The 14566-nt window shown below is 41.3% G+C and overlaps 1 protein-coding gene across 2 annotated transcripts in view; it reads right to left on the bottom strand.

The window, feature by feature from the left end:
* Positions 1–12464, bottom strand: part of EPB41L2 (erythrocyte membrane protein band 4.1 like 2) — a 202585-nt gene extending 190121 nt beyond the window's left edge. The window contains exon 1 of one of the 2 annotated variants that reach the window (XM_037045741.1): positions 12335–12464. The gene's annotated coding sequence lies outside the window, so the exon portion shown is untranslated. Of the gene's footprint in view, positions 1–11979; positions 12081–12334 lie in introns of those variants that run through there. The other variant, XM_037045743.1, reaches the window with a different exon arrangement.
* Between the last annotated feature and the right edge of the window lie 2102 nt (positions 12465–14566).

Here is a 14566-nt window from a genome sequence, read left to right as displayed (position 1 = left end):
AACATCTGAAGGAGTTAAGGGAGCCAGCCCAGCCCTGCACGTATGAGAGGGTAGAGCATTGCAGACAGACAGAGAGCATGTGCCAAGGGGCCTCAAGTAGGGCTGGACTAGAGATACTCCATACATGAAAAAAGCAAAGGGCATTATCAAAGAGAAAACTCAGTGCGCAAGAAGCAGCTTAGAAAATAGGAAAATAAAAAAAAATTCAGTAGAGGTTAGGAAACATTGAGGAAATTTCCAAAAAAGCAGAACAAAAAGACAAAGAGATGGTATGAGAGGAAAAAAACAGTAAAATTGGAGTCACTCTAGTAAATTCGACATCCAAATAATAGGAGTTCCAGAAAGAATAGAGAACATGGAGGGAGAAATTATCATAGAGGCAAATTTCTGAGACAAGTTTCCAAAATGGCAGGGCCCAGGGAATGAGTGCCTGCCTAGCACAAAGAATGAAAAAATTCCCATACCAGTAGACACACCATCATGAAATTTCAAAACACCATGTTCAGAAGAAAATCCTAAAAACCTCTGAAGAGAACAAACACAGAAACAAATCAGATTGCATCACTCTTTTCAATAGCAACACTGGCATGCCAGAATGCAATGGTGTCTTCCAAATCTGGAGGGAAGGTAATCACTACCTTAGATTCTATACCCAGCCAAACTATAAAAGGATTCAAACTGACAGTTTGAATTCAAAGGGGCATTTTGAGAGTGGAAAAGTTGTTTTTAGACATACAAGAAATTCACCTTGTTTGCACTTTCTTGGAAACTACTGGAAGACGTGCGCAGGCAAAGTAAAAGTTAAGACAGGGACATGGAGCCCAGGAACCTGGGAGGCCAGGAAGAGCACAGCACATCAGTTCTAGAAATAAACCAGTCCAGGAGGCTAGCGGGTCCCAAGGGATGTCTCCAGGAAAAAAGGAAATGGTTGTCAATATAGTTTTCAATACAGTTTAGGGCTAAATTAAGGATAAACAGGGGAAATGCAATTAACCTCAGAACAGAACAGAAAGTTAGAAAAAAACTGCATGCAAACAGAGCACTTTACACAACTTAGCTATTCCACGTATGGAATAGCTTGTAGACCTACTTGTGGACCTTTGTAGAGTGAGGGAGTGAGCCTGTGTATGGGTAGAGGGAGTTAAGAAAGGAGGCTGATTCCAACCAAGGTAGAAAGCTAATAGCTATTATTATCTAAAAGGGATAAAAAGAACAGGGAAAATCCTGTTATTCAGATAAAACACACCAGATAATAAAACCAAAAGTGGTTGCTATAGGGGAATAGAAATCTGTTATGAAGGGAGTTAGCACAGGGATCTGCTGCTTTTCCTTACAGTCCTTAAAGTAATACTGTATTACCTATATTATAAGCACCTAGGGAACACTGTTTGCACTGTAAATAAAATAGCAAAAACCACTTTTATGAAAAAAATGGGGGGTCACTTTTTATGTTGACGTAGTTTATGCCCTGGTATATTTTTTCTTATGTTAAAATATCAGACCAAAAACACTACACTAAGGGGGGGGGGGGCGGAAATAAAAGGTATTCCCAATCCCGGCATGATTACAAAATCACACAATAAAAAGTAGTACTCCGTCAGCTTCATAATCATAACTTTTCAAAAGAAAACTAGGAGGCGAAAAAATGAGTTAGGAAAGCAAGCTTGTCTTTTTAAACATAAGATGCTACAGATATGAACAAATTCCTAAAAACTGGAAGTGCTACACCAGGGGTGTCAAACTCATTTTCACCGGGGCCACATCGGGCTCACGGTTGCCTTCAAAGGGCCAAAATAATTTTAGGACTGTGTAAATGTAACGACTCCTTAACTGTTAAGGTGTTGAAATTACATTCTGCCCTTTGAAGGCAACTGTGAGGCTGATGTTGCCCCCAGTGAAAATGACTTTGACAACCATGTTCTACACAGTAATAATAGCATTAAGTAATTAAAAGCAATCAATACCTGCCCCCCTTAGCAAAAGAAGCACAAGTTTTAGCAGTACACAAGGTGGGTACCCTTAAGCAAATTATTGAATGTTTAAGCCTCAATTTTTTTCATCTACAACATGACCTGCATCCCAACCCCAAGATGCTGCTGCAAGGATTGGGGATATTAACATGTGTAAAGCACCAGCTACAGTCCTTGCCTTATGGTCTATGCTCCATGATAGTTATTTCTCTTCCTTTTTTTATATGCTCATTAATTATCAGTGCTTCTGGCCTTATTTTTCTTCCTTTTTTATATGCTCATTAATTATCAGTGCTTCTGGCCTTATTGGTTACTTAAAATGGAACCTAGAACAAAGCCAACCCACTAGCATAAAATGTATTTGTGCTAGTTAAGGACAGGGTAAGCAGATGACAAAGCAGCTGATGCGAGAGCACCTGAAGCCAGATGGGGACTGGAGTCAAAAAAGCAAGAAGTATCAAATAGAAGCCTACACCTATGGAATAACCTTACAAAAGGAATAATAATAGTATTATTAATAATAACAAAAAAAGAAACTGAAGGAAGACCTAGTCTCTAGATGCACCCACCAATTTAACCCTACAGAAGTCACAGCTGATCTGAGATACAAACTCTTTTCTTAAAGAAAAGACAGAAAGCAGAGGAACAAGTTTATTACACTACAGGAACAAATTTTACAGATTTTAAAGAAATCTGTAAAATTCAGACTGTGGGAAACCTATCTAGGACAACCAATTAAGTTTCTCCAACAAATAAACTGCAAGAAAAAAATAGGAAGGAGAAATTATAGTTTATTGGTCTTTAAAAGTATATCAACCAAGTGTAATGTGTGGCTCCTAACTGGACCTTAATTCGAATTAATTTTTTCAAAAACTGATATTGAAATAAAGAGAACAGATTGGTAGTTAACAGAGGCAAGGGGTCAGAGGTGGACAAAATGAATCTAAAGGTACAAACTTCCGCCCTGGCTGGTGTGGTTCAGTGGATTGAGCACCAGCCTACGAACCAAAGGGTGGCAAGTTCCATTCCCAGTCAGGGCACATGCCTGGTACATGCCTGGTACATGCCTGGTACATGCCTGGTTGCAGGTCGGGTCCCCACTATGGGGCCTGCAAGAGACAACCGCACATTGATGTTTCCCTCTCTCCCTCCCTTTCCCTCTGTCTAAAACTAAAATAAATTATAAAAATCTAAAATAAGTCGGTCCAAAGGTTGTTGGTTATTGCCAAGCTTATTAAAAATCTAAAATAAATAAATAAATGAATAAATATAAATAAAGGTACAAATTTCCAGTTATAAAATAAGTCCTAGGGTTATAATATACAGCATGATAACCATAATCAATAACACTGTACTGATTATTTGAAAGCTGCTAAGAGAATAGATCTTAAAGTTCTCATCACAAGAAAAACAATTATAATTGCATAGTAACTAGCAATGAATGTTAACTAACTTATGGTGATCACTACAATGTATACAACAAATTTCAAATCATTGTGCTGCACACCTGAAACTAATATAACGTTATACTTCAATTATATCTAATTTTTTAAAAAATGATATATGACATAACTGGACATTTGAATGCCCACAATTAAACATTTGATGATATTAAGGAATTTTTAGGGTAATTATAGTATTCCAGTTATGTTTGCAACAAAGTTCTTCTAGAAATATATACTACATTAAATGATGAAATGGGGAAAAAGGCTTTAAAAAACCAAGTAACATACAAATAAGGTACAACTATAGGCTGCTGGAGTGTAACACTGGGCTTCAAAGAACAAGCTACGGTATGTGCTTATGAACAACACATCACGAAGTCTAGGAGAAAATTAGAAAGGACCTACTGTGTGCCCTTCTGATTAATGGGCTCCTCAGACTACGAGTGACCATGACCTAAAAGTCAGTCTTCAGGAAAGGAGGAGTGGGAAATGACTGTTGGCCCCCAAAACAGAAGAACCCCACTGCCAGAAACCCCTACTTGAAGGTCATACAGATCTGGGCTTTTTTTCACCTTTCGATTGATAGTTATTTTTTTAAGGTGCAAATTCAATAGCCTGAAGGAGACAGAGATCCAGTGAAAATGTCTCCAGGTAGGACACAAGAAAATGGGGAAAACCTCATTAAAGTACGGAGAGGATGACGTGCAATGCGGGGCGGGAACTGCTAAGGTCTAGCAGTTGGCTGCTGCAGGGGCCGGGAGGGGCCCAGTGTTTCCCAAGTGGCCAGGCCCAAGATCCCCCCGTTTTCCCAGAGAAGCCTAAAATACAGATACTTCTGTGACACTTCCGGATGTCTCAATGTGGCCAACTCATTTAGAGTCAAAACGCTGTATCAAAGGAAAGTGGCGTCTGCAAGTCTATTTCACGCAGAAAAATATGTACTGGGTTTTCAACAGTCACACTTCAATGTCACTTGCAGAGATTTAAACACTACCAGTAAAAATTCCATTCACAGCTTTCTTTTAGCAAGCTTACTAAGTTATAGAGAGGAAGTTATGGTATAGTATGTGCATACACGTTTTACACTCACGAGTATGTTACCTCTGGCAACATAACAAAAAGACTACACTCTTCCTGTATGGAGGACAGACTGTTCCATGATGTGACCACTGAGGGACCAGCCAGCTAGATCCTGGCCAAAACAGAGAATGCTTCCTGTAAATCCCCTCAGAAACTGTCTGGTTCACCCCTCCCTGACAGCCCACTGCATGCCTGTTCCTGCAGCAAGCCACTGCCCGGCCCCAGGCACGCATGTAAGGCGTCTTCCCCTTTTCTGGGGCAGCTCATGCCATAGAACCCCATCCATCCTGCCCTGCCCCACAGAATTCCTTAGCACCCGCCACATAGCAGAGGATATGTCCATCCCCTCGTCCTGCCACAGCCCAAGACGCGCCTTGTATATAAATTCCCTTAATAAACATTTGATGTAATGTTGAAGTTGTCAGCCTCTTTCTTTGGTCTCTCAGCCCTGGGAAATTTTACGAACACCCTGTGTTGTGGAAACTAGATCCAAAGAGTTTGAATACTACCAAAAGTAGAGTTAGGCCAAAGTTTCCTAAAAGTTCAAAAATTCTAGAAAGACTGTACTAACACTTGTTAAAAAGTGGTTTTACCTTGTGATGACCATAGGAAATTACTGTTTCATATTAAAAAACTGTACTGCCACACAGATAATTATTCCTGACCACTGCAAAAAAAAATTGTTAACCACATATTCACAATCAACCCACTAAATCTTTTCTCAAACCAACAATTTTCACAGATATCAGGCACCATGAAGGGCATTTTATAAGCACTAGCTCATTCAATCCTCATATAACTCTATGAGGTAGCAATGGTCAACCCCATACTAAAGAAAACTACGGCTTTGAAAAATAATTTACCCAAGATTACTGACATAGTGCCAGTCTAACCAGCACCAACTAGGATAGACCGACCCCTTCTAATCAAGATTTCCACCAAAGAAATTTGTGAGAAAATAAAAGTCCATTTGTTGAATTCACTAAATTCATAGGTAAGAATGTCAGAGGTCAAGATGCCATCAGAATTCAGTTTAACCTTGACAAATGGGGTGGGCGGGCAGGGGTGGGGGAAGACAACTGAATGGAAGTAAGCACTAAGAGGGCAGGGGCAAGGATCTGTGATGAAAATACAATATGGTAACTCTGAGAAAAAGAAAAAAAATCCATCTGAAGATTTTGATTTGCTAATCTCAAAAATAAGAACTGAACTAGATCAGCAGTTTCCAGTCTTTTCTGTTTCCCAAAACCCGTTCAAAAACTGCTCCCCAAAACCAACCTGTCTCTCTATCCATCTTACTCTTTCTCTCTCTCCATCTCTGACACACAGACAGAGACACCAATCTACTTACAGTCTCAGACAGGGCGTGAACCCTAACATACCCTGGGCAACACTTTCTGCACTAACCCCACTTCCCACCTCAGGCTGAGTCTGAACTAAATGACCCCCATACACCCTTTTGTCCTCTAGATGAGTAGATGTAAGGTTAAAAACAAGTAGCCTGTTTGGACAAAAAAAAAGAACCTAACAATTATGGCAGAGATTTTCATTTAGTATCTTCAGGCATGTGTACCTATACATGAGATTAAACTCGGCACTCTGGTTATCCTGGTGAGGAGTCCAGCTCTGAAGCTCTTCAGGAGGTCTAAAAACCTGAATTCAGGGCTTGGAAAAGATGATTAGAGAGGTGGGTCATCAGATCTATATGAGAAAATTTTAAAACCACAATTACCTTGGAAAAGGCAATTAGAGGGCAACATAAGCCTTTTAAGTATTTGAAAATTCGTTCACGGAAGCTGATAGCGAGGCAAAGCAAGAGGAAACTGAATTTTCAATTATGGCATAAAAGATTTAGTTTCCACACAATGAACTTCTCTACCTGACCTAGACAATAAAGTTTTACTGAAAAACGGTGACAAAATCACTTTGGATCCCTTTTGATGCCCGCTGGTCCTTAAACTGAAAAGAACTAAAAGCATCCCCATGACACTAAATATAGTTACATACGTAAAACGTCATCTTGGTTACCAAAAGAAAAACCTCCCTTACAAAACTTCTCAGAGGAAATAAAAAGATAATTCTCATTCCTCAAATTTTTTCCATATTACTGTAAAGATTGTTTGGGAGGTGATCTATACACATCTAGACCTTTATGACTCTAATATACCAAAGTGAAAAAAATCCCAAAGTGCAGAGAAGTAGCTGTGAAATAAAAATGTATTTCCATGTTAAAAGTAACTGATATGAAATAAGCCCAATTTCAATCTTTGGGGGAAAAAAACCCAGAAGCAATGTGAATGCAGTCATAGGCCACATGAAGCCTAGCTTATACTAAGAGGAACGAGACACCACTTTAAAAATGAAAATTTTGAGACCACCACTGAAATTCTCATTAAAAATAAATCCCATCCCAAACACTAGGTATTTAGGGAAGTAATAGACAGATTATCCACCCTTCTAGACAGGAAAAACATGCATCTAAGAAACACAGGCAGATCTGGAGCCAACCTCAAAACAAGGGGAAACAACATCCAGTGGGGAGAAAAGCAAACCCCCTAAACAAAATATTACCTACACCATAGACATTTCTATGTGTAACAGTACCAGGTTCTACCAAGTCAACTCCCACTTTCAAAGAATCTTCACTAAAAGCACCTCCAACATATTACATAAAGGTTCAACCAATCGATTCATCAAATTTGTTAACTGTAAACAATGTTACAGTGCTTCACATAACACATATACTGTCATACCTGAGTACTCATCAGGTTCAGATTCGTCAAATCCTATACTCGTTGCATTTTGATGGGATAAAAACGTTTCAGCACTCAGCACTTGCTCAGGACTGGTCACACTTGCTAGAACTCGTATGTGTCACAAAACACAACCCGCAAAAGAAAATGATTCATCATTCAGTACTCCCCAGTTTGGGCACTCGTGTCACAAGTTCCAGGACAAATTAACTACGAGTACTGAGGTACCACTGTCTATCTTTATTAAAGTGTGTATATGTCTGTGTATTTTGTATGAGAGAGCCAAAAAGTTTGTTTGTTTTCCGTAAGATGGCTCTAGTTGTGATCAGTTGTCTTTCACTTCATTCAAAACAATTTTGTTAGATTGTATTGTGACAGCTGTCACATCAGCGTGCATTTTAAAAAACATCAAAATTGGTGAATTTTTGTGTAGCCATTTTAATATTGAAGATGGGAGAAAAGAAGCAACATTTTTGGCATATTATGTTTTATTATCACAAGAAAGGTAAAAACATTAACTGAGAGTCAAAAAAAGATCTGTGCAGTGTATGCAGAAGACACTATGGCTGATTGAATGCATCACAAGTGGTTTTCCCCTTGGCTAGTGTCACTCAGTGGATTGAGTGCCAGTCTGCAAACCAAAGGGTCACAGGTTCCATTCCCAGTCTATGTCACATGCCTGGGTTGCAAGCCACATCCCCAGTAGGGAGCACTTGAAAGGCAACCACACATTGATATTTCTCTTCCTCTCTTTCCCTCCCTTCCCCTCTCTCCAAAATAAATAAAATCTTAAAAAAAAAAAACTGTTTGTAGAATTTCATGCTGGAGATTTCTCACTGGATGCTCCACGGTCAAGTAGGCCAGTTGAAGTTGACAGTGATCAAATCAAGACATTAATTGAGAACAATCAAGGTGATAACACACAAGGTGTCAACTCAAAATATCCAAATCAATTAAGTTATTAGTGAAAATGAAAAATGTATCTTTTACTCAGTGGATTGAGTGCGGGCCTGAGAACCACATGATCGCAGTTCGATTCCCAGTCAGGGCACATGCCTGGGTTGCAGGCCAGTTCCCAGCAGGGGACACATGAGAGGCAACCATACATTGATATTCTCTCCCTCTCTCCTTCCCTTCCCCTCTAAAGATAAATAAATAAAATCTAAAAAAAGAAAAAAAATGTATCTTTTATTTTACAGAAAAAAACTAAATGGACTTTTTGACTAACCCAATATATTCCTGCTCTCAAAATATTCCTGCTCACATACAAAATACACATACACTTTATAGGGGGAAAAAAACTTTAAAAGATTGGTTATCACTATCTATGACTATTGGTTATCACTATGACTATCAGCAGTCATTTCTAGCTGATATTCGAGATCATTTTTTTCTTTGCTTTTAGGTTTACCTGTACCATCTAAATAACTATATTATTTATATTTGGAGGCCATTCCCCTATAGTTAATCACACCAGACATTGATTCCATTTTAGATTTTAATCTGGGGTACTGCCCAGTCAGAGGAATTATAGAAATCTAACGAATATCAAGTCACTGGTTTGTGCCAAAACTGCAATCCCAGAGGATGCTCCATCTGGAATCTGTGGAGCAATCACCTACAAATCTTCTACTAACTCTGGCCTTTCAAAGACACTGGAAATGTCTAAGAGTTGAGGGGAAGGGGCAATGACTGACAATGGATTGGCTGACTCGTAAAGGTCCAGCCCTAGCCCTGAGATCCCAAGATTCTATAAAAGGGCAGTAAATTAAGGTTTGGCTAGTATTTGCTGACTACTGGAGCCAGCATAAACATTTTCTCAAGGCTTTTAAATCTGTAAGGGTACCCAATGGTTAAGTACAGTAATTCTGAACCTAAAAAAGCAAACAAGGCCCCGTAGAAGGTTTCTAAATAAAAGGGGGAGGAGGTAGGCACATTTCCTTTATTTTCTGCAGGTAAACAACACAGTTATTAGAAATGTAAGATTTGACTTTCGGCACTATTGATTCCCACAAACTACTTTACTGCTTTATAAAAATACTAGCAACTCATACTTTTCAAAAAGTCCACACACAGCTTTTAAACAGATTACTTCAGTACAAAAAGAAAGAAAAAGGTTCATACTTCCCTGTGGAAACAGAAACAAAGTCAAATCTTCAAAAATATTTAGCATTCTGTTACATAAAATATAAACCCCACATTCCTAAATAAAATGGCAAAGACAGAACCTCTGTAATTCTCTACCTCAGTAATGTGAGAGTGGTGATTCAGAGCGAAACCTGATGTTAAACTTAACTGTACAATATTACTAATTACAGAGTAATTTTACCAATAAATATTTTGGTGGAGGACTGCTTTGTCATCTTCGCAAGTATTTTTAGTTGAAAGCAAGTGGTTGGGTAGTACACGTGGACATGGTTATGATTTTTAACAATCTATTTTTAAAATCTGGTGGCTGGATTAGGTTTCTAAACTCAATTCTTTAGAACTGGTAATTTGGAAAGGGTAAACCACAAGAACGTTACTTTAAGAAGCAAAGGACCTAGCAAGTTCACCAACTCAGATCAGCACAAAGCTAACCTGGAAACCTCCAAGTACTCACAAATCTAAAGTTGGGTACAGATAATCACTCTACATAACAACTGTTCTAACTCTCCAAACACAGTAAGAGCTATCTGAATTTACTTGTCTTATATATTTGCATTGTTATTTTCTGGTGGCCCTATCTTCTGATTTGTCTCCTAAATCTGAAAACTTGCTTCCTTCTCCTGGAATTAAATTTCAGACTTTAATATACATATCCTGTTATATACATATGCATATATTATATACAATGCAGTCTAATACAAACTTAATTGAAAATATTTCATAGCACTTTAGGTTTTTTTTAAGTTAAATTTTACTGAAGTGAAATTCTAACTTTATTAAATGATGATTTTTTATCACTTTTAATCATTTTAAGCAACCCCTATTCAATTTAGATATCACAAATTTGAGGCTGGGGGCTCAACTCAGTCACATATTTTCTCTGAAAGGTCTTTGCACATAGTGCTCTAACTACTTCAACTAGACGTAAAGGATTCAAGAACTGTTATGACTAGGTCTTTCTTAAAAAGGGATGTTTTAAAAAGGAAAAAAACTGTCCCTTCCCGTCACTCTAAATGAGCAGCCTCTTGTTCTCAGCAGTCCTCAGGCACACAAGACCACTACTGACTTCAGTGGGAATTCTGACCGAGAAGTGAGGAAGACAGGATTAAATTAGCCCTAAATCCATGCCATTGTTCCGAGCCATCTCCACTTGTACAGTTCTCCAACAACCTCCAAACAGTAGATATTTTGAAGTTTGATGATAGTTCTTAAATTAAGTTATAGGAGTGATCACTCAAGCTGACAGGTGACACAGTCAAGCTTTTAAAAAAGTTGTATCAGCCAGATGAATGTACTAGGTTCACCCTTATCACAATTCAAGATTGCACTGCAACGCAGCCCCATCAACAGCAACCCAGTTTTTTCCCACAGCAGTGAGCCTGCACACGGAAACCGAGTGGAATTAAGTGCTTGCTATTCGTTTCCCAGTAAAACCAGTTGAAAGACTGAGAATTTCAAATCCCAGCTCTGGCGGCCAACAAATTGACTCGGTTTCCCTCAAGTGTTAAACCCAAGGGGAAATGTAACAGGACGCCCACTAAAATCCTAATTCTCAATACAGTAGTAGAGAGATATAGAAATAATGGATTCCAATGAAATAACGAAAATAAGGGGAAAATAAAGAGGGAACGAAGAAAAGGGAAGAATAAAGAACCATGGGCCTGGCACACACATAAATTTCAGATGCAAGAAGTTCAAGAAACTGAGGAAAAGATGTGATTCAGAAAAGGAAAGATACATCCACAGCTCTTCTAGGTTCCCTACCTTCCCACCCACCCACTCAAGGCTCTTAAAAACAAGGGCAGCGATTGTGGTGATGGAGAATTCAATTTAAGGCGTCCTCGGTCAGTAGGGAGACTCCACACACAGATCCCTCCCCAAAATAATAGAGTCTAGGCCAAAGCTCTTTTAACCTCATAAAAGAAAAAAGAGGGGGGAAAAAGCCTGACCTCAGAAGAGGTTAGCGATCTTGGGAAGCATAATCATCGACGTCCGTCCGCAGACATCTCTCCCTGCTGTTGGGACAGCATCGCACGCAGACTGGGGATGGGGTCCAGGACGCCAATCCCAACTCTGCCCGCTCCGTTCTGTTTTCTTCCTCGTCCTTCCCCTGCAGCTCACCTAAAAATGCTTCGAACCCACTGCCTCCAGCCCCGGAGGAGGAAAAATTGCCATCCGTGATAAGACGGCCAGGCTGTCAGAATTGTAAGGATCCGCGCGCAAAACGTGCGTCCTTCTCTGCATCCGCGTGGGCTGATGGGGGTCTGCCCCGCAGGGCGCGTGGGGCAGCGCGTAGCACTCCCCCGGGCACCCCGCAGTGCCCACGCAGGGCCAGGGAGGAGCGGCGTCCTAGCCCGCGTTTCCTCTCCCCAAATCATCCTACTGAAGGCCGCCGCTGCCGCTGCTGCGTCCCGGTAACCCAGGCGCACATCGCCAGACGCCGAAGGCGGGCGGCTGCTCTTCGCTTCGACCCGATCTTTCACCGCGGCCCGCACCCAGATCCAGCCGCTTCTCGGGTCGAGACGCGAGACCTGAGCCCACGGCACCCGGGCGGAGCCCGCACAGTCCTCAACAAGCCCCTACCTCTCCCAGCTACGACGAGACTTGGCCCCAGCTCCCAGGAAGGGGGCAGAGGGATCCACAGCAGAGCGGAGAAGCGAGGACCCGGCCCGGAGCTACAAGACCTAGACTCTGGAAAGGGAATGGGGTCCGGTAGAGAGGGGGAGGAGAAGAGAGAGAGAACTGCAGAATATCCCAAAGCTGGCCGCCCTCCCCCCCGGTGGGACTGTCCCGCCACCGCTTCCTGCCTGGGATCAGCTTCCCAGCTGCAGCCAGAGGAAAAATCTGAGCCGCCTCTGCAGCTCCGCCGGGATTAATCAGTGGGCCCGGGTTCCACCGCCTCAGGCCCGCCATTCCGCAGCCCCGCATGCTTCCTTACCCGTTCACCGCACCCCAAAAGCTCTCTCGCCGCGGGGACCAGTCCCGCTTCAGCCCCAGCTTCCCCGCAGTCGCGCCCGCCTCCGCCCTCTGCTAGGTTTCAAATTGAAATTCCCTGACTGGGGCCGTCAGAGGACTCTCCACGCCGGCCCCGCCCCCTCGAAGCGGAAGCCCCTCCCGCGCCCCCGCCGGACGCGCCCCCGGCACGAAAGCTCCCCGGGCCTCGCCACGCCCCCCCGCGCCAAGACCACGCCCCCGAGACAGCGCCGGCCTCCTTTCCCGCGGGATTCCCTGAGATCCGTAGCCTGGTACTCTAGGCTACAAGGACAGCTGACCCTCAAAGGTGCCCGGGATAACGACTGCTAATGTGTGTAGGCAAGGCGTTCTTACTTGCGAAACCCAACCTCAAATACCCTTTTATCAACTTTTAAAACTTGTTTCTCCAAAATAAATTAACTGACTAAGCCTTTTTGAACACCTACTCAATGGCAAATGAGGCTAGGCCCTGGAGACAAGGAAATAAGGAAAACTGAGTACCTCTCAGTCTAGAGTGGATGTGCTGTCACAGAGAGAGCATTGAAGAGGAACAATTTATTCTTCCTGTGGGAGGAACAGGAGGACTGGGGAAACCCCAGGAAGGAGGCGCTTTTACCATGAGCCCAAAGTGTGAGTAGGATTTCTCCAGGCCTAGGAGCCTGGGTTGCAAAGCAGAACATGACTGAGAAAGAGGCTGGAGACTTAGGTTAAAGCTAATTGTGGAAAGCCACACACACACACAAATACCTCCCAGTTCTTTCCTTTTGTGTAATTACATGCTCTCCGTCAGACTTTACTTTTCTGAACGTTGGCACCTCAAACAGGATGTGCAGGTCATGGCCTCCAGCATCTGTACCTCTTGTCCTTTACCTCCTCCCACTTCTACTGAGGTCTTTAGTGACTCCACCTCAGGCAGAGTAAAGTCTTTTCTAAAATTAACAATGCCAACTGAAAGCTCAGTTACAATGCCTTCCATGTGTACGATGCTTTTCAGTTAACAAAGCACATTCACATATTTTATCATTTGATCTTCGTAATAACTTTTGAGAAAGGCAGGGCAAATATTATCTTCATTACATCAAAGAGAAAATTCAGAGTCAGAAAGACATTATTTTCTAAGGTTCTGCTGGTGAGTAATAAAAATAATAATTCCTACTATTTATTGCATGCTCTATGTGCTAGGTGTTGTTCTAAGTCCTTCACCTGTGTTAACTTACGTAATCTCCCATATGCCAAGTACCCAAGTTAAATTTAAGACTGATGAAAGGCCCTGGCTGGTGTAGCTCAGTGGATTGAGCACGGGCCTGCAAACCAAAAGATCACAGTTTGATTCCCCGTCAGGGCACATGCCTGGGTTGCAGGCCACTTCCCAGCAGGAGCCAGTTCCCAGCAGGGGATGCACGAGAAGCAACCATACGTTGATATTTCTCTCCCTCTCTCCTTCCCTTCCCTTCTAAAAATAAATAAATAAATAAATAAATAAATAAAAAGACTGATACAGAAAGAACCTGATGAAGTAGCAGTTCTGATAAAGAAGACCTGGGAATTTTACCAAACAATGCTATTAGGAATTTTGAGGCAGATTTATAATGAAACTTACAAAAACCTAAGCTTTAGGATCCTTCATTTTCACAGGTTTTGAAACTACATATTTATGAAAAAAATTATTAAAGAGAGTCCCTAAGTTTGTATAAGCTTATGGTCCATAAAACCTTGATCTATTCTTGGTGGAAACTCTTTAAAATGCTACTGCAAAATAATAACATAAATGTAGGAATAGATAAAATATGAAATATGCCTATATCATAAGAAATATTCCTGCTATATTCTCTTTGGAGCATGTGAATCACTTCTGTATGCCACCTTTTAAGAGAAATGTTGAAAAGCTAAATTATATCCATAGATGGGTGACTTTGATAATGTAGGAAAAAGCAAGATTTAGCCTAAAGAGATAATTAAAAGTGATGGAAAGGTTGTCATCAAATGTCTAAAGTCTGTCATGTGGAAGAATTAGACTCTGTATTTTTGGGCACAGTCTTACATGGCCCCAATACTTCAGTGGAATGGAGCAGATTTGATGAGAACTTGGCAAGAGCTAATGGTAGAAAAATCAAGTCACAGGAGCTATAAGGAAGTAAAGAAAGCATAAAACATGGTACCGAACATATATAGGCAAACAACAGGTGGTAGTCCAGGC

Source organism: Sturnira hondurensis, unplaced genomic scaffold (assembly GCF_014824575.4).
Source record: "Sturnira hondurensis isolate 20B ecotype Veracruz unplaced genomic scaffold, ASM1482457v3 Scaffold0004474, whole genome shotgun sequence".
Lineage (NCBI taxonomy): Eukaryota > Metazoa > Chordata > Mammalia > Chiroptera > Phyllostomidae > Sturnira > Sturnira hondurensis.
The sequence above is the reverse complement of the archived record's forward strand: the minus strand, read 5'-3'. Positions and strand labels throughout refer to the sequence as shown.